This window comes from Schistocerca piceifrons, chromosome 1 (genome assembly GCF_021461385.2).
Source record: "Schistocerca piceifrons isolate TAMUIC-IGC-003096 chromosome 1, iqSchPice1.1, whole genome shotgun sequence".
NCBI lineage: Eukaryota > Metazoa > Arthropoda > Insecta > Orthoptera > Acrididae > Schistocerca > Schistocerca piceifrons.
In genome coordinates this window covers 893,552,421-893,572,996 of record NC_060138.1, presented here as the reverse complement: position 1 = coordinate 893,572,996, position 20,576 = coordinate 893,552,421, and positions in this window count along the sequence as shown.

The window sequence follows — 20,576 nt, the reverse complement described above, 5'->3', positions numbered from 1 at the left end:
CATTTAGGTAAGTCACTTGACACTTTGGATGAGTAAATGAAAAACGAATATTGATACCAAGTTTGCGAAAGAAGTTGAAAGAACAAACAAAAGCCTAACATAAACCCGCCAAAGAACCAGTGTGAAATGTGGAAATTTAAATCTCCATGATCCCAAAGGCAATATAATATACAATGACGTAATTTCAGCAAACATGTGGAATGCCAGCAACAGTCTCATCACTATCCAGGACGAAGGTGGTTGAACGTGCCCGTCTTTACAACGAGTAAAATTCATCACGACAGCAGGATGGAAGTAAAGCCAATGTGTGCGCGCCACTAGGAAGGTGACCATCCGACCCGTTTTTTTTTTCTCTCTCTTATTTTCTCAAAGCTCATTACGGATAGCTATTTCTCCCTGATTTAACAATTAAAAAACGATTTTTCGCAAATTATATGCCTATTTCACCTCTATTGGGATGTTTTATTATTAGTTTTCCCATTTCAGCCAGTTTGAAATCTCTAATAACTCAAGTTAGTGTAGTTTTTCTTCTGCCTACCTAGCACTAGTGCTGCTGCTGAAAGGGTACTTTGCTATACGAATAGTATATAGACTTGCGACAAAACACAGCTTGCTGTAGGACCTATGAAAACGATGGTAGTGACTAGAAGGAATTGTGATGAAACGTGTGTTGAATTTCTTCATGTGCTGTTGAAGATACAGATATGCTGATGAAGAATCGCAGCAGTGATAAATTCAATATTTCTGCCTGCACTCTTTCATCCTAGAAGGTACTACTAAGATATGAAATAATGTTTTTTTGCAACAACTTAAACTGATTTTTCATTTATTACACATTGTTAAGATCACCTTTTTCTGCTTTTCTCCTTCTTCAAATATGAAATTGTTTTAATGTGTCCCGAAACTGGGCTTAGGAAAATTGGTCACCTTAGCCACGATGCCTTACAAAACGAACTGTGCCGCCTAGCATTCCCACTGGCATGCTCCAGTGAAAGCTCACACAAGCTGTCAAGACATACCCTGCAGTGTTCATCCACAGATGTACCTTTCTAGCAGGTAGGTGACTCTAGGTGTTTGACTGTTACAAGTGACTATCATAGCACACAGGGATACGTATCATGAAAGGCTTTTTGCTGCAAAGCAGGCGTCTTTCAAAGTGAGAAATAATATGGGAAGCAATATTTGGAGGCAATTTACTGCAGGTACATTCCACATACTAAAATGGACTTTTTAAGTATTATGTCTTCCTTGCCCGCTGTATGGTTCTTTAGTGGACACGGGAACGAGGATCAGATGCTGTTCATGGAAAGATAATTGAGATATTAGTTTATCCTACATCTAATGTTAAATAGTAAAATTAATGCATAACTTTGTTGCTGTAGTTGCAGCGTCAGTTGCTAACAATTCAAGTGATTCAAATGGCTCTAAGCATTATGGGACTTACCATCTGAGGTCATCAGTCTCATAGACTTAGAACTACTTAAACCTAACTAACCTAGGGTCAGCACACACATCCATACCCGAGGCAGGATTCGAACCTGCCACCGTAGCAGGCGCGCAACTATCCGTTCAAGTCAGTAGAGTTCGTTACTAAATACTTGAGAAGGATGATATGGCGAGTGCTGCGTTTCTGGTACGATGGAGACAGCATGTTGAATGAACATACAGAGCTTCAATCTCTGCTGGTGACCGGAAGAATATTTGTAGTGTCCAGAAGCACTGAGACTCTTCACCAATTGTGGAGTGGTGCTATTGAACCGGGCTTCATCTTCAAGGGTGGCACCACTTTTTCTGCACCACTTAGCTACAGTGAATTACTTTTTGCACTGAAAATAATACCGACTTGAAAGATTAGTAAGTTATAAGAATTTGAAACCTATAGAGCCTGTTGGGTGCAACTGAGGACTGTTGTCACCTCTAGTTCTTGGGCACCACTGAAAACTCAACGATAGTTATGCGTAACTGCTTCTCCCGACTGGGATCGGTTGCTAATGAAGTGGTTCCTAAACCAATTTATACACAACATGCTATATCACTGGTGATAAAATATCGGTTGACAACGAGATAAAATATTTCCAGTCCATAACCAGCAGGGTACCATAACCAAACTGCCTGTATCAGGAAATGGAAATCGAGCACAGGTGATGACGCTTCTGAACAGCACACTTCCCTGTTGGTTTTGGCTCTTGTAAGTCCAGTCACACATACTCGTCCTTTAAAACATACCTGATGTTACCTGTAGTCTACCTGCTAGTAGCACTTCACCACACGAACACTGATAAAAAGACTTGTTTTAAATTATAATTAGTTTAAAGATGCATTTTAGGATGGAATTTCATATTGTCTTACTTATTATACTTTCGGAGCAAGACCGTTATAGTTACATATTTTGAATGTTCTTCCCTCGAAATCTTTTAACAAAATACTTCAGTTTTAGTTGGATTATTTCCACTCTTATAATTTACTATTTTATGCTTTGTACATTTTCACACATACATTGGTCTACATCTTTGTGTGAAACGAACTTTTTTTACATAATTAAATTTTTGCAATTTTTGTATAACACCCACTCTTACTAAAGACGTAACATCCTCACCATTCCCCTCCTCTCCTCATTCCCTACCCCGCCTTTCTGCCTTCATTCCGCTCTCTGAGTCCCCCTTGACCAATTGTGTAACTTTTCTGTTTCATGCTGTCTACAGTTTACACATCTGTTGTTCTACAGTATTAATATTTTAACGAGAACTTTCACGTAATTATACTTTTTATAATTTTACGATGAGATTCTTTGTTAGATTCATGACCATCCATTTCATTCCCCCTCTCTGCTTCCTTTCTCCTCTTCCAATCACAGTCACTTCATTTTTCCCTATTCCTCCTTTCGCCTCTCTCCTACCTCCACCAGACACTAGTTTAAAACACGGACCACTGTAGAAAAATACAATACTCCGATATGAGGTTCTGACACAGACAACAAGGGTACTACTACTCAGCTAAATGCTAAATTAATGTACAGTTCCTCTCTACTTATCGTTAAAATTAAATGGTACATATTTAGTTTTACTTTGCTTTAGATCTGAAGATGATCCAGAGATAACCAGACGCATCCCGTAATCAGAACGTGTAACTAAGACAGAAAAATAAGTGAGAACTGTTTTAAATATCAATACAATTGGCGATTGTCTCGGGACCATTACACCGGCTGTAGCCTTTTTAATTTGTTCTGAAGCACTAAACTCAATGGAATTCCAATCTCTGGCAATCTCTAGCTTTCTGTAACAATGACTAATCAAGTAACTTAACCTAATATTAGTATACGGAATGTACCAGTAAATAGTAACCTCAGTGAATGTTAAACAGAGACATTCTATACAAATTTCCGCCGTTGAAAATGTTCATAGATCTACAGGTTGAGCAGGGGAACCTCTGTGGGTGGAATTTACAAGTGAAATCTTGAGTTGCCCTAGGAAGACCCAACCAGAGCAACAATTAGCTCCGGCCGGTGTGGCTGTGCGGTTAAAGGCGCTTCAGTCTGGAACCGCGTGACCGCTGCGGTCGCAGGTTCGAATCCTGCCTTGGGCATGGATGTGTGTGATGTCCTTCGGTTAGTTAGGTTTAATTAGTTCTAAGTTCTAGGCGACTGATGACCTTAGAAGTTAAGTCGCATAGTGCTCAGAGCCATTTGAACCAACAGTGAGCGTGAAATACAGGTACCCGCAATCCACTTTATTTGGAACATTGCATTCTGCTACGAGCAAGCAAGTTCCGTATTCTGTCCGGTCACTTTCTTTCAACGGATTTTATACAGTTATAATTTTGAGAAGATTCATCTCAGTTTGTAGTGTAGAAAGAGGCCTTTGTCGCAGTGAATTTCTCGCCAGACACGCATATCGCCAATTTGTTGAAGGTAACTGTTTCTGAGGAGCGGCAGAATTCACCGTCCGCCAATTAGGACTTCCCCGGCGAGGTGACCGGAACGGCAGAGGCAGCAAGACACCGGAGCTGGCGGTCTGCTGCTACGTCGGCAAGTGGCCGAGCAGTTGGCTACCCTGACAACGGAGAGGCCAATTGCAAACAGCAGACGGTGAACTCGTAACGAGCTGGTGCCAACTGTTAAACTGAAATCAATGTTCCCGGTTTCGACCCCTTAATTGGACGCCCCATGCTGCGGCGGACAACTCGCTAACCCAATTGTTGACCGTTGGCAGTACAAGATCCTACAAGAGACAACATCCTACTTCCCACACCTTCGTCCTCTCTATGTATCCCTGTAGTTCTTAATCTCCACAAGCTAAGTCGCACTACGAAACAGTACTAAACGAGTAAGAGGGTAGTGACTCATTTGACCACCCCAGTAGAAGAGTTTCTATTTTCACCAGCTAGGAGTTACTGAAGAGCTACGCTTATACTCAGACTGAACTTAAGTTTATTTGCTATTTAGTAGACTACACGCGTGCAGTTCGGCAACCACACCAAACAACGTGTTTCGCTACACTGAGACCGTCTAACATGGAATGGGCTCTTTTTCTCCAACACCTGTGGCAATTCTTCCTTCTCTTACGTTTCATTTTCTATCAAGTGATCACAATAACATTTTTCTCTATTTTACAGAACTCCAATGGTCCACTGCAATGAACGTCAGCCGGGCGGTGTGGCCGAGCGGTTCTAGGCACTTCAGTCCGGAACCACGCCACCGCTATGGTCGCAGGTTCGAATCCTGCCTCGGGCATGGATGTGTGTGATGTCCTTAGGTTTAAGTAATTCTAAGTTCTAGGGGACTGATGACCTCAGATGAACTCATAGTATGTACTCAGCACGGGTCATTATTAAAGTAGAAGCTGGGAAACATGGAAGTCAGCAGTCTGTGCATCAAGGTTTTGAGAAGTAGCTTTGCTACATAACAGCGTCAACTGTCTGATTTTAAACGAAGTTAATAGTTCTGTATTTGTTGTAGCTTCAGTTTTTAATTCGATTAAGAATGGCATAAACAACGTCGTCGTCTGCACACTTACAGGCTCAAACTCCAGCTAGTAACAGATGCACGATCAAAGAAAAGTCTCAGAAAAATTTGATTAAAATTAAACGTGGTGAGGGATAAATTATAAATACAGTTCCGTAGAAACAATGTAAATGAAATAGCTCTACAACAAACACATTTTGGTGCAAATGAATCCTCAGTCAACATTATTCTGAAGCACGAGGAAAAACTTTCAGCTATTTCTGTGTCTTCATTGGCATTTGCACAGGACTGTTGCTATAGCTCTACTTCATGGATCTGTCATGTCTGCGCCGAAAAACGTCTCAGCCAGTCACAGATCATCTGTGCCACAATTGAAGCGGGTCGTTTCCCATCGTTGTCGATATAAGTTTCTCAGTTCTTAAACTGAATTCAAATAAACTAACCTTGTCAATAACGTTGATTGTAGAACATTTCTTTTATCTGGCAAAGGTATTTGAAAGACGCTAAGGCTTTTGTTAGTCTTATTTTCTTCCTTAACTTTGATCAGAAGCTTAAAATACACGGTTCTCAATGGTAACCTCGAGGTTTCTAGTGTCTTATTAGGAAACTGTGTATGTTCACGTAACAATGTAAGCAATGTGCGGTATTTACTTTATTGGGATGTCACATACAATATCACTCAACATGTGACATTTATTGAGTAATTATGCAGTGAGGAAAAACTGAAGGAACCGCTACATCCATAAATCACATATAGCGTTTCTAGCGTGTTGAATTCAGAGTGGAGGTCGTTAGATAAAAAACTGAAGCCGTGATGACGAAGCTGTACAGTGACGCTGTAAACATTGCATTGAAAAGGCAATAGTTGGACTTTCCTATTAAGTTTCCACTATATTTCCTTCTTTTTAAAATCGTTATTTACCTGAAGTCTAGAATGAGGAATGGAAATAAGTCAATCTGCCCTAGCGATTCCTCTTTTATAACACAAACTTGATCGGTTTATGTCGTTCGGTGTAGAGGGGAATATGCTGAGTGCGAACATTCATCTGTAGCTAAGGTAAATAGGAAGTTTTTGGTAATTCGTAGAATAAGGGTGAAGTCTGTGAAGGAAAATGTTGAAAGCGTTCACACAAATAATTTTGATTTTTTTTTGTTTTTTTACTGTGAATATGTCGTCTGAGGGCCACGTTCCAATTTCAGTTCTTCATTATTTGTTCTTTTCTTTCCTCCGAATACGCTTTCATCAGTTCATTCTTTCTGTCGTCAGACCATTTTGAACCAGTCTTTTTAGCCACCCTGCCTTTGAATCCTTTCATTTTCAATACTTTTTCCTGTTCTCTGTTGTTTATATCTTCTGTTTCTATATTGTTTCTTTATAAATCCCTATTTACTTCGTTGAGCCAGTTTGCTGGGGGCTTCTTACGCCACATATATCTGAAAATCTTATCAGATAATCTAATGTCTAGCATTCGAAATATATGTCCAAAAAACAGAAGTCTTCTTTTTCTCATTATGTTTGAAATATTTTCTATATTTTGGCTTATTTCAGAATTACTTCGTAATTTCTACCCTTCTACTATGTTTCGTGGTCATAATATTTTCCTTATAATTCGCCTTCCTAGTTCTTCTAATTTATCTAAATAATATTTTAATGCTGGGCATTCACTTGCCTATAGGCATTCTGGCTTCGCTACAGTGTTGTAACGCCTTACATTTGCACTTTTTGATAGCCACTTTTTACTGTAGGGTCTTTGGTGATACTATATGCTCTCCTCATTTTAAACAACCTTTCCTCTATTGCAGTTTTTTTCAAAGTATTTTCTTGGGTTATCTCCATCAGATAATTTAATTTTTACCCTCTCTATTTGGCCAATATCTGTTTTCAGGAATTTGGGGCATCTTTAACATTTGTTATAAATTTTGTTTTTCCTGCAGAGATTCTTAAGCCAGTTCTGCTGGCTATTTCTTCCAGGAGAATTATTTGTGTTATAACGGATGTCACACTTTCGGAAACTGTAGCAAAATCACCTGTAAATACAAGACAGTTGATTTCGATTTTTTGCTCTCTCTTCCTAACGTTACAGGCAAGGTGTTGAGTGTGTAAGTTTATCGGTCCAAATTCTCACTGTTTTCTCTGACACACTATTAAAAAGAATTGGGCTTCGGCCGTCACCTTTTCGTGAGTCTATTTTTATTTTGAAGGGCTCTAATATTTCTCCCATGAAATTTCCATTACAGCCTGCATCTGCAAGTTTTTCAAGGATTAGGTTTGCCAGTTTAGACTTTACGCCTAATTCTCGATTTATTTTATCTATAGATTCTCTGTTAACAAAATCACAAACCTTTTTGAAATCCACAAACTTAACTACAAAGTTCTTTGAATTAAGTAATCTGTGGCGAATTACTGACTTGAGATTAAGTGTACTTTCTGAGCATGATTTTCCTATCATAAAATCACCTTGATATTCAACTAAATGATTGTCTAGTGTTGTTTCTATTTTTCTTAGTAAGATCGTGGAACATACTTTATAAATTACTGGTAGTGCAGAGATTCCTCTGTATTTGTTTACATCCTGTTTATTACCTTTATTGTTGAATGAATGTATCAAGGCAACTTTCAATTTCTCTGGGATTTTTTCTTTTTTCCAGATTTCTTCAAAGAGCAAATTTAGCTCACTTGCTATATTTGGCAAGGACCACTTCAGAAGTTCATCTGTAATAGAATCCTATCCACTTGCTTTGTTGTTTCGAGGTTTTAATTACTTCTTCAATTTCTTCAGTAGCTGGTAGTAAATCTCCTTCCAAATTTTCATTAATATCTGAGAATTCCAGTTCATGACTTGGTTCAAGACAGTTCAGAACCTGACGAAAATACCTTGCTAGGATTTCACAATTTTCACTACTGTTTTAACCCATCTTGACGCTTTCATTTTTAAAACGGACATTTGGAGTTTAGTACCCCTTTAATATGTTCTTAAAAGTGTGATAAAAGTCATGAGTATTACTTTTTACAAAATTTGTATCTTTTCCCATAAGTTTCTCCTTTTCAAAGGCTCATTTGGTGTTTCTTTGTTGTTTAAATTGGTCATAATCTTCAATTTTATTTGAAAATATTCACTTTTCCTATTCCTATACTGTCTGGTATAACTTTTTCACATGTTTCATTCCATTATATTTTCCTTTTATTTTTTACTGACATAAATATTTTCTTTGCAGCATTATTAACTGCTTTGGATATTTATTGCCAGTTGCCATGTTTGGCCACGTTAATTTCGTCTTGATAGTTTTTAATTGATTATCTGTTATAATAAGCTTGTCTGTATTGTATTTTATTAACTTTTGTGACTTCCTATGTTCTTTCTCGGGTAGGAGTTTTATTTTAATTTTAGAGCTGTACTAACCAAAACAAACAAAAGCCTGTACGATGCAAGGATTGATAGCAACGGCGGTAAGGTACGATACACTGTTATTAAAATAAAAGCTTGTGCCTAGTAAGCACTCGGAAACGCAAGAAGTTACAAAAATAATCTAGTAACTACACAGGTATCTGTAAATAAATAACTCACTCCTGCTGGAAGCTCGTAAAAATATACAACAAACGAACGGTGTACTCGCCTTCTTAGCAGCAGGAACACGATGTGCTCTGTCACTGACGGTCTATCCAACACTGTCGGAGTAGAAGAAGGTGAATATATTCATCTTAAATAAACTGACACAAAATTGGTCTCCCATTGATTTACGGTACATCCTATTGCGACTGTCTCCTGTCTCACTTATACAGCCTCCTCTTATCTTTCTCTTGTATTGCCACTGTCTCCGCCATACCTCGGCACCTCAAAAATTCCAGGGGTCAAAACTTATTTTTTACTTATATCTAAGTGCTTGAAATTTCGGTGCAAAATGCTTCCTGCCATATGTCTAAGTGCTACAGTTCACCGGTCTGGGAGTGGCCAGACTTCACAAGCCTGGGTATGGTCTTCATTCATCTGTATTTTTCATCTTTACTGTCTGTTCTCTCTATTGCTCTCCCTGCTTCTGTCTCCACTCATACCTCTTTCTCTTTTACTGCCACTGTCCCTCACTGACCATCTATATCTCCTCTCTCTTTGGCTCCAGATGATATTGTCTTCATCCATCTTTCTCTCTCTTTTACCGCGACCTTTTCCCATCTACCATCACTGTCTCCTCTCTCTTTCCCTCTTACTTGCAGTGTCTCCACTCTCTTACATCGTCACTGTCCCTCTGCTACTCTCTTTCAGCACAAAATGAGCGAAGATGTTGGCATACCAAAATTTTTGGTGAGATTGGCGGAATGTGGATTCTCACTTTCCTGACAGATTATTTTAAAGACGAACATATTCGCCTTTATTGTGCCCCGACAGGGGCATTCTGTCCTTGGTTCACTTCTTTTTCTTGCTACAGCAGGGTGAACCGCTTATATAAAACGAATTTATTTATATACTCCGACACATTTGTATCCTTCGACATGTATAAACAAAAAATAAGTGTGCGAAATATAAGGTTAACACAAATTTCACTTTACACAACCTTACATGAAAATACATAACATGTTTAGGTTACTGCTATAGCACATAAAAATGTGGTATTTGATTGGAAAGTATAGGAAATTTCGTGTAAGATAATAGTTTTTTTTAAGATATTATGCTACCAGGTGGCACCATCCAGTAATTTCCTGGTCAAGAGACCATGTACAGGCTTTAAGTATCCATTATACTGGGACACTGCGTCATAAAGTCTTATTGGTGAAAAAATGGCTACTAAAAACTTAGTACGGTGATATCAGAACCCTTACGATTACCCGGAACCTTTACCGGACATCAGTTAAAACTGCATTATCCCCCGACCAGATATTACGTGAGTAAGTACCGTAACTTCGAAACTCTGGATCTCGGTAACGGATAATGATATTGAAAAGAGTTTAGACATTCCCCGAGAATATCACTCGCAACAGTGGTTGCCGAAACTGGGAGTTTTACGCGTAGTCGCGAGTGAACGGGTCAGTGGGGCTTAGTAGCTGAGTGCCATAGGTCAACATCAAACGTGAAAATGAAGGATTAAGAGCGGAAAATCTGTGATAATCAACCGAAGAGACAATGGCAAATGGTGGACGTCACCACTGGATATTTCACGATGATTACATTTTCGTTCCAGTTTGCATGAAAAATAGTAGCATTAAAGCACAAACCAAATTTTTAATCATCACAACAAAGAGAGAAATAATCCGACAGTGATCGTACAGATAATATGATCGCGTATAAGAAAAAAGTAAAAATTAAATAATAGTAACCTAAAAAATAATATAAAAATAGTTTTTGATACGGTAGCACTGAAGAATTTTCAAATTACGGCCATATATCTTACGAAATACGAAAACCTAAGACGGCAACGAGAACAGAATACTAAGTATGATCCATCATAAAGAGAAATAACTGTATAACAGTTTTTCGTATTATATTGCACGAGAGTCTCCTGGCCAGGGCGAAACAAGAAAATGAAAAACTGCTGGCTGGGATGCCGCGTGAGGAGGAAACAAAGATTATGGCGTGAAGAAGTCACGGCACGTGCCGATTTCATCTGTGGGTGTCTCGCCACTGCCGCACCCTAAGCGGGGGGGGGGGGGGGGGTGTCACCCCTCTGGGGACCGAGGAGGGTGCCAACCCTCTAGCGAATTAATCATCCGTTACGACTAGCAATTTATTGTTTTATACCTCGCCGCTTACGTACGAGTCACTCTTCCGACGCTGGAGATTTACTGCGAGCTTCATCTTGCCAGAATTCATCAAGTTAGTGGATATTTAATCTCTCTCGGCTTTTCTACTTTTGACATTCATGCTACTATATGGAATTTATAAAGGCTTTTACATTATTTTGATATTGTTGACAGTAAAATTTTTCTAAACACGCTTGAAGTACTTGGTGTAAGAGGACTGGCAAACGAATGGTTTCAGTCTTGCTTTCAAAACAGGATGCAAAATGTTGACATCGTTCACACCTAATTTTTTAGTAAAATAATGACAGTTTTTCGATAAAATAATTATCAGAAAAGGAACATAAAACATAGATGTTTCTCAGGCTTCTGTATGAGTCCAGCTCTGCTCCTAATACATATCAATGACTTTCCAGTCAGTATGCGTCATAGAGGAAAGGATCTCTCTCCAGATGACAACATCACAATGACTGAGAAAAGAGCAAAACCCTTATTAGACAGAGCAAATGAAACCTTCAAGAATGCTTACGATCGGGCACTATATAATAAATTATGATTGAACGTAAAGAAAACAAACAGTATACATTTCAGTATAAACAAAGAAACTATTTCTGTCGCGTTAAGCAGTAGTGACAAATCTGTAGAGAGTGTTAGAAACACAAAGATCTAGGGATGAATGCTGCTGGTCAGTTAACGTAGAATAAACACACAAACATAATGGCAAAAAGAATGTCATCAGCAAGTTTTGATGTTGTAATTCAAGATCACTTTGTAATAGTCAAAATCTTGAGGTGACACACTATTCCTACGTGCACACAGTTCTTAGCTATGGGTTTGTTTTATGGACATCGACGACACAAAACAAGAATATTTTGAAACTGCAGGAAAAGGTCGTTGGACTAATAGCGTGATGTAGTAGTCGAGCTCACTGTAAGGAACTGATTAAAAAACTAGATATTCTTACTGCACCGAGTGAATACATGTACTAGTCTGTTGTGCGCAACAGGAAAAAAAATAGTAACTATTTCACTAACAGTTCTATCCTTAATCTCGGATCAGGAGTCAGCTTGGATTTAACATTTATCAAGGAAAAACAAACAAAAGATCAAAACAGAATTTTCTATAATGGAATAAAATTGAATAACGCGTTTCCGTAGGAGACGAAATAGATTACTAAAATACTACACAACTAAAAATTATTAGGACTTAGAATAGTGGTTGATGATGAAAGGGGACTACTACAGTACGTTGTCACATCTTAGTAGTTTATCACAATGTAACAGTTTTATAAGATAATCGTGTATCACGATCTATAATGCATAGCCGTTCTCCTACGTTAAACATTTCACCCAGAATGAGATGACGATGAGTCAGTTCTTTCAGGTGGACTGAGGGTAGGATACGTAGACGTGCGTGAGAAATAGTGGCACGTTTGCGTGTTTGGAGTCAGTTTTAAGAACAGATTGGAGACACTGCAAGGGCCATTGTGGCAAATTCGTGGCGCAGGAGTCACCAGCGGTTTCCTTGACGTTTGCAGCAATGAAGCCCAAGGTTTTGTTTCCTACTACTATTATACTGAACGTACTGTATAAATAGGTGACAACCGAATGCGGCAGTGAATGTTAGGGAGGATGGCGTTTCCTCCGTCCGGCCGTCCCTATTTAAGTTTTCCACAGTTTTGCTAAATCTTTTCAGGAAAATGCCCACATGGTTCCTTTATCAAGCCCACGACCAAGCACATGTAGTATCCTTATGAAACATGTACGCTGGTGCATTTACAATTTTAAACTATTTATTTTAACTGTGATATGATGAAAAATCATTATGAGTTCTTGACGATTTAACAAATAAATGAATATGTTCGACGCCAAACAGCAACCCCTAAGCCAACATATTTTTTGGTTAGTGACTGATTGTTTGCTAGATTTTACTTACAAACGTCGGCTTCAGAAACAAAACAAAAATATGAATTATGTGTAATTATGTGATTCTGTAATCGTTAACGAACTTTCTTGCATGTATGCATGTTTGTGATTTAGAATAAAAACTGCATCCATAGTTTTGTGGAGATATTTGCAAATATGTTGTTGTTTGTTGCAGAACATGGTTCTGTTATTGGTTTGATGTTCATTGTGACTTTTTTTCAGTCGTTTCTTCCCATGGATGATTATTCAACCAATTTTCTCTTTCAGCGTAGTCTTCAGCCTTACATTTCCTACCAAAATCAAGTTGAAAAAAAATTGTATATTAATATCGTAACATGGGTACATATGTCACTTGCAGACCTTAGTGTTTTAAATTTCCCATTCAGCTTTGTCGTTGCTCGCTGCCTCGTTGCAGAAAAATGAAGCAAAAGAAAGAACAACACTGCGCATGATCTGACCTCTCGTCACAGGTAAATTCGGATTCATACGTTGACACAAAGAATATTCAATCGAACTTCGCAATATCCTACTTAGATTATCATTATGACATATTATTATAATCGTAACCAGTTTCGGTCAGACAAAGGCGGAATGTGGCGAACAAAGAGTATATAGTGTGCGATTTTGTTTGAAATAATGTTCTGGTTTTTACAGTAGTCGCTTTTTGTTATTCTTACAAGCAAAATCTATTTCAGATTTAGACGTATTTCGTCTTAATCTTCCTCTTATTTGGTGAACAATAATTGTTTGTTTTTAGCAGTCCTTCGCTAAAAGTGCATTCCTGAAATGTCACCTATCGTTCGTCTAGTGTTTGCAACAAAACTACTGATACAACCAGTTCTTCCACCAGAAGTTTCCAAACATTAATTTTTATGCGTCTGTAATTCTGTTTTCCGCTTCTAGTCTCTACTTTAGAGTTCTCATTACTAAAACGTGCCAACGCCCACAAATCTATCATTAGTACCATTCTCTCTTGTATCTCGATTACTGTTCTCATGCTCAGCGAATATTTAATTGCATATTTCTACTCTTGTTTGTCTCACTGGACTGTGAAGTTTTTTATGACCAGTTTGTTTTGCGTGTACCATAAATTTCTCCCTGTTTTTCCATATCGGCCGGCCGGTGTGGCCGAGCGGTTCTAGGCGCTTCAGTCTGGAACCGCGCGACCGCTAGGGTCGCAGGTTTGAATCCTGCCTCGGGCACGGATGTGTGTGATGTCCTTAGGTTAGTTAGGTTTAAGTAGTTCTAAGTTATAGGGCACTGATGACCTCAGATGTTAAGTCCCATAGTGCTCAGAGCCATTTGAACATTTTTTTCCGTGTCAAATAAGAATTTTACAGCAATTGCAATTAAATACTTCGGAATAACCTTTCTGCGTGCGGAGTGCTGGTCCAGGGTAGAACAACGCTTGGTGTTCGGAACACTGCCATTCGTTCGCATGACATGAGCAGAATGGACTAGTGATCAAAGTGCATAAAGCTGCAAATAATTACTCATTATATGAATAACAACAAGAGCTTTTCTCTGTAAATCTATCTGCGTAAAATTTGTTACACATTATGTCATTTATAAAGGCTAAACTCATTTACTTTCATTAAAATAAACCACTGACATCATTATCGTGCCTCTGTGACCTCAATTAAGCGCCCGGAAAAAGCGAGAGAAATCAGATCAGCTAGCACACACACACACACACACACCACACACACACACACACACACACACACACACTGCTTATATATATATGTATGTTTCCAACAAATATTTTGTTACAAGCAAACCGTCGGTTAGCAGCAGCAGCGTACTTGCGAATGTTCTTTGAAACACACTCAGAGCGTTAGCAGAACTGTGGTAGGGAGCTCTCATGGAATATCTCCCTGGTGATGAAAGTAATTTAGTGGAATTGTCAACACAGCTGCTATTGCTTTACTTACAGCGAATTAAATTTCAGTGTATATTGTTAAATCTCCTCGTCTGAACAGTGGCGAGTAGTGATTAAAGCATCTCCTGAACTACTAGATCGGAAATACTGAAATTTTATAAGTTCCAGCTCACATAGAAAGACACATTTTATTTTATTTATTGGTTTTATTTTCCACTGGGGTGTGGGGTGGGAGTGAGAGAGAGCAGAACGAAAGAATTCAAAGAAGACAGAGCAAAATCATGAGTGTCTCATACATCTTATTGAGCTTAACTATCTGAATCCTCTGCTCTTGTAAGCATTTAGGGAACCTACACAACGTGCACATCCTCGAATAATATCTTTGACATTAGGTATCGATCAGTTACAGAACGCCAAGTTGTACCGTTCGGTAAGTACCAACCTGACAAAATAGAAGAATATTTTTCCGGTGTACTCATTACTTACGACGTACGTTGGCGGAAATAACATACTTCTTCATTTCTTCCGGAACATGGGCTCTCCGTATTTCGCGAACATGCTCTAGGCAATGCATGACACCTTAGTCTCTCTGGTAGAGCACTTGCCCACAAAAGGCAAAGTTCCGTAGTTCGAGTCTCGGTCCGGCACATAATTTTAACCTGCCGGGAAGTTTCATCTTTCATGTTGATTCTATGACTGTAGTCTGATGAGCATTACTGTAATATTCTGACGCTGGCTAAGCGAAAACGAGACGCAGCTCGCTCCTTCCCACAATCTCTTTCTATACGTTTAATACCACTTGATAAAGATATAACAACGAATAATATTCAAAAAATAGTCAAGCAGAAGCTTTGTGTGCTACGTTTCCATAACGTTCTTCTAACAAGCTAGCGTTGTTTTACGTAAAACATAGTTAATTAAAATTAAAATACGGGAGAGATCCGCACGTGATTGGAAGTGCATCATTTTTACGTAGTGATGCTACAGCGTGAAGTAATATTTTCCATCGACGATTGTAAAGTCTTGATTAGACTAGTAGCAAGATATAACGCGTGTTAATTTTGGCATTGAAAGTTTCGCAGTGGTTTCTGAGAGTAAGCACATCACTCACTACTTAGGCTTCTTCCTAGTGACCACCTATGCCTAAACGCAGTACGATCGTGGAACATCGCCGTTATTGCCTACAGATGAACCGCGACAGTGTCACTGCTTCCTTGTTCTAGTAGCTCCTAACTTGGCCTCACGAGACTGGTAGACTCCAAAAATCCTGAACCCGAGAAGAATCTGAAGATTTACCAGAAATCGAACACGGGACCGGCCGCACCGAAGGCATCGACACTAGCCATTCGGTTACAGGGGCGATCAGCTACCCGGTAAACGCGCTCAAATTAAAAAGATAGGCGCTCAGATTCGGCTATTGGAGTGTAAACAAACCCAAGTGGAGCTTCATACCAGGCAAGAAAGTTATATACAGCAAGAAGACATACATTAATAAAATAAGATGTATTTCTCTCTTTTGCTCGACACAGATACAGGGTCAACTATGATTGCTCTAAATGGTGTAATATGCTAATTCATAGCCTGTCAGAAGTGGCCTGGAGAAACATTACCGTGTACGTACTCATGTTTAACCCTAGGAAAATGTTACACTGCTACTAAATCATCGTAAGTTTTACTAATCCACATTTTATTTACAGGAAATCACAATTTATAGGCCGAGCATTAGATTCTTACCGGTTTTAGATCCCCAGCGATGTGTTACATACCAAATTAAGTACAGAGCGTCCTGTTTTATACCCTATTGCAACCGTAAATTTTACGAGGGTTTAGTAATCTCAAGTTAAGTGAACTGCTTTTATAGAAACAAGTGAACTGTCGAAAGCGGTGACACGTTTGTCAGGTACCTTTGCGAACAGTCTCTATGACAGAATGATTTAGTGTGGTCACATTTCGTAAGCCGCAATCGCAGGGTCGAGACTTCTATTGTTCCAACGCATTTTATCAACTGTGTGCATTTTATCAACCGAATTTTTATCGCGGAATGTATACGTGGATACTGTCTTTTATGCTTTCACTTTATGTGATGTAACATGGTAGTTTTACGACACGTTCCATAAAATCAGACGATAGCAATATAACACTGTTGAAATCGGTGATCTTGGAACGATAAAAGTGTCTACAACGCGATAGTGGCGTACTAAGTGTGTTCATTTTCAACCATACCTATCGCCACACAGCACAGCATGGGTACCTTACAAAATCAACTAGAGTTATATCACTGCGGTGTACTCATCTTTTCAAGACCTTTCGAATGCCTTCGAAGAGGGCACATCGTTACATTAAAAAAAAAAAAAAAAAAATTACGTCAATATCTCCATTCATTCAAGAGGCAGAGGACTAAACCAACAATAAAATCACGTATTCCTTTACGTGCTATTCATTTGCAGCAAATTTTTTTGGTCTTTTCAGCCGTTCACCAAATAAACAGGGTGTGGTATGTTACGTGAATTACCTTGTATACAGGGTCTTACATAAAGGTACGGCCAAACTTTCAGGAAACATTCCTCGGACACAAATATAGAAAAGATGTTATGTGGACATGTGTCCGGAAACGCTTGATTTCCATGTTAGAGATCATTTTAGTTTCGTCAGTATGACTGTACTTCCTCGATTCAACGCCAGTTGGCCCAATTGAAGGAAGGTAATGTTGACTTCGGTGCTTGTGTTGACATGCGACTCATTGCTCTACAGTACTAGCATTGTTGGTGATGTCTTGATTGGGCCCCATGTTCTTCCACCTACGCTCAATGGAGCACGTTATCCTGATTTCATACGGGATACTCTACCTGTGCTGCTAGAACATGTGCCTTTACAAGTACGACACAACATGTGGTTTATGCACGATGGAGCTCCTGCACATTTCAGTCGAAGTGTTCGTACGCTTCTCAACAACAGATTCGGTGACCGATGGATTGGTAGAGGCGGACCAATTCCATGGCCTCCACGCTCTCCTGACCTCAACCCTCTTGATTTTCATTTATGGGGGCATTTGAAAGCTCTTGTCTACGCAACCCCGGTACCAAATGTAGAGACTCTTCGTGCTCGTATTGTGGACGGCTGTGATACAATACGTCATTCTCCAGGGCTGCATCAGCGCATCAGGGATTCCATGCGACGGAGGTTGCATGTATCCTTGCTAACGGAGAACATTTTGAACATTTCCTGTAAAAAAATGTTTGAAGTCACGCTGGTACGTTCTGTTGCTGTGTGTTTCCATTCCATGATTAATGTGATTTGAAGAGAAGTAATAAAATGAGCTCTAACATGGAAAGTAAGCATTTCCGGACACATGTCCACATAACATATTTTCTTTCTTTGAGTGTGAGGAATGTTTCCTGAAAGTTTGGCCGTTCCTTTTTGTAACACCCTGTATAAGTTGAAACTGTTACTGAAATACAGTGACTCCAAAACGAAGAAGGTACACCGCACCCGGAAACATTCTAGAGTAGAGCTTTAATGTCTATCCTCCAGAGATGGGTTTTCTGCAATAATACAACGGTATAATTATATTTACTTGAGGCAGACGAGCGTAGAATCAAGAGTTACGTGGTTAAAGTTGCTTGGTACTCCAAGTACGGTAGAATAAACGGAGAAGAATCTCCGGCGTCACGAATACGAAATAAGGCTTTAACAAAGGGGTGGCGAACGGCGAGGTGTCGGGGGCGAGGACGAATCTGGCAATTTTCCCGTCAGCTGGAGCTTGTTAAGGGGCGCGCGAGCCCGTGAAATACGCGCACGTGGCGCCTCCCCGCGACGTACGCGCAGCTGACGGATGGCGCCTGCCGGCGGCGCTGACACGGTCTCCGTCAGAGGGACCGCCGCGAGTTCCGTGCAGACTGTGTGCGCACGCCAGCCAACTGAGAGGAGCGGGCGGCACGGGTGCGGTCGTAAAAAGATGACGTGCGGCGCCCGCATGCGCTGCGCGTTACTCCGGAAAGTACACCGTACCTACCAAGCCAGGTGGCGCGGTGTTTAGTATACGGACACAAATGGAGCTTCACGGGGTTCGTGCATGTGAATCGCCTTTCACTGAGGAGATTTGCAGCAGTCAAAGCATTGTTAAGTATTTACCTGAAAATAGACTCTCCCTAAATTCTAAAAAAGGGAAAGAGCACAATATAACGAGTTCCGTACAAAACAGAATTACACGTCAACAGAATTCAGTGAATAGGGTCGAATGTTGAAAACTTTTGCGTGTGTCTGTTGATTAAAAGTTGAACTGGAAGAAACGCATCACTGAGCTGCTGAAACAAAAAATCAAATTATATATATATATATATATATATATATATATATATATATATATATATATTTTCTATTCTCATTATTATTTTTAAAGCTAATAAATTGGCATCTCATCATTTCCAAGTATGAATGTATTTTCTGGGTAACTGATAACTTAGAAAGAATCTGTTGATTGCACAAACGCGAACGAGAACCCCTCAGGGCGCAGCATTTGTTTGCTGAGTACGGGCTTGGCGACCCTGGTAAGCGCCACCAGTACTCTGTCACCATAAGTTCTGGGCACTCTTCAGCGACCACCGTTCGGCACGGCGGTGAAACGCGTGTGTCACCTGGAACGGGGATCTTGGCTTGACCTCCCTAATCGCGAAGGATGGTAAAACCCTCTTTAAAGCAACCCTCAATCCTAAGGTGTGCTGCGCGTTGATGGGAAGCAGGGCTGTTAAGGCAGAACAGTCGTAAGCGGGCGACCTCTGAGACACTTGCCACACCCTGTAAGTAGACACACGTAGCGCTCTGTATGAAAATCACTGGCTGTGTTGTGTGCAGTCTGTGGCTGGTTGGCATTGTTGTAATATTCGCTATTGTAGTGTTGGCCAGTTGGATGTGAACAGCACGTAGCGTTGCGCAGTTGGAGGTGAGCAGCCAGCAGTGCTGGATTTGGGGAGAGAGAAGGCTGAGTTTTGAGAGCGGATGATCTGGACGTGTGTATATCAGAGACAGTAAATTTGTAAGACTGGATATCATTAACTTATATATATATATATATATATATATATATATATATATATATATATATATATGGACGGCCGTTCCCAAGCTGCTCGTGGGCGACCATGGAGCGTCTTAATTCTTCAAAAACTGCTCCCAGTGGGCCACTGGTGAGCACTATTATCCATCCCAACAAGAGAAGCTCTGAGGACACCTCTCAGAAATGCAAAATGAGTTATAGTAACAGGGCACAGGTGTGTCAAAATGTTTTTGTGATAGACAATGGAGCCGAGGGCACCTTTTCTAAGGTGTCCCCATTCTACTTCCAGAAAGGATTATATGGTATTACGAGTGGCCTGAAGACCATAAAAAGGCTTCGTAACGGCACATTCTTGATTTAACCGACCACTTCAGGGCAAGTACGCAGACTTCTGAAAGCCGCAGCATTGGGTGAATACCATATTACTGTTGAATGCATAAAACCTTAAATTCCAAAAAAATGGTTCAAATGGCTCTAAGCACTATGGGACTTAACATCTGAGGTCAGCAGTCCCCTAGACTTAGAAACTACTTAAACCTAACCAACCTAAGGACATCATACACATCCATGCCCGAGGGAGGATTCGAACCTGAGACCGTAGCAGCAGCGTGGTTCCGGACTGAAGCGCCTAGAACCGCGCGGCCACAGTGGCCGGTCTTAAATTCCAGCCGGGGGTGGTAACATGTGAGGACATCACTATCTTACTATTGGAATGGACAGACGATGGTGTTAAGGAAGTTCAAAATTTGACGAAGAGAGTAAATGGGCAGCTCGAATCAATACCTACATTCATCCTTTTCATTCTAACTTTCAATACGCAAGACCTATCGAGCCACATTAAGGAAGGTTTCTTACGCTCACCGGTTCACTCCCCTTTTTTTCCAAATCCCATGCGGTGTTTCAAGTGTCAAAGATCTGGTCATACAACTGCTGCTTGTAATGGTCGTGCTATTTATGGAATCACGTCCAGTATGGAGTAGAGAGTGCCCCATCTATCGGGACGAAAAGAAAATTCAAGAACTTAAAGA